The sequence below is a fragment of the Hipposideros armiger genome, unplaced genomic scaffold (genome assembly GCF_001890085.2).
Source record: "Hipposideros armiger isolate ML-2016 unplaced genomic scaffold, ASM189008v1 scaffold_1442, whole genome shotgun sequence".
Lineage (NCBI taxonomy): Eukaryota > Metazoa > Chordata > Mammalia > Chiroptera > Hipposideridae > Hipposideros > Hipposideros armiger.
This window is the reverse complement of record NW_017732792.1, coordinates 184664-185907: the sequence shown is the minus strand read 5'-3', so window position 1 is coordinate 185907 and position 1244 is coordinate 184664.

Sequence of the window (1244 nt, the reverse complement as noted above, 5' to 3'; positions counted from 1 at the left end):
TTTAGCATCTTAGCTGTAGAGGGCAGTGTCACTGGTCCTCATATGTGGGATCCGAACCGGGGCCCTCTGGCGTCCCAAGCCAGTTCTTAACCAATGCGCTACTTGGCTGGCCCAATACAACTTTTAACATTAAAAAACAAAATAGTACATTCTATTTGTTATAATACCTATTGTGATTTTTAATTTTCTGAATTATACCTTGAATGATACACCATAGTTAACTATCCTTAAGAATGACCTTCATAAATGAAGATGTTTGTCTTTCACAGTAATATGGCTTCAGGTGAGTTTCACTACTCTAGTGTAGCCATCAATAAAAACATAATTATGGTTGTTCCTGTTCAGAAACCAGTTTCCCTGTTCCTTTATATTTTGTGATATAGTATTTTTAATAGATGAGGATTTACTTCCTTCAAGCAAAATTAAACAAAGCAATAACTGATTCTCTTCACTCCTGTATATCTTATGGGTAAATCTATGGGTGCTTTAGAAAGAGGAGATCTACTTATTTACTTTGTCCGCTTGATACATGTTAAATTAAAAGGCTCAGGAAAGATATTATCAATTAACAAGAAAATATTGAAAAGGCCAATAATAGTATTTTTCTAAGACTAGAAAACATTAAAAAGGGAGCAGACAAGAAAAAATACATTTCAAACCACCAAACTGATACAAAACTTTAAAAAGTGGTATTAAAAAAAAATGAGTGCAAAAGTCATATATCTCAGCTTATCATAATCACAATACAAAATGTTCTGAACTAATAAATAAGGGAATTCATGGAGTTCACACTTTTTTTGAATTTGCAAATGCACAAATACACATTTTTTACATTATCTGAGCAAGATAAAATACATATGTAACCTATGACCCAGCTATTGTACTCTTAGGGTTTGTCCTATAAAACCTCATCTTCCAATGTGTATAAACGGTGTTCCTGAGGCAATATTTATAATAGCCTCAAACAGAAACAACCCAATCATCCAGTGGAACTAGTGTAAGAGATAAGGAAATTATGGTATATTAGTACAATAAAATTCTATTCAGGAAGTCATGAAAGAGAACAGATAGTATGATTTCATTTATGTAAATTGTCAAACCTGGCAAAACTAAGCTATCTTGTTTAACACTGAAAAATAGAGGAAAAAAAAAAGATTCTTTCCAAATCAGAGAATTTGTTATAATTCTTTATAATTGCCCTTTACAAAGTGTAGTTATGTTTTACATGGTATTAATGTAGATGT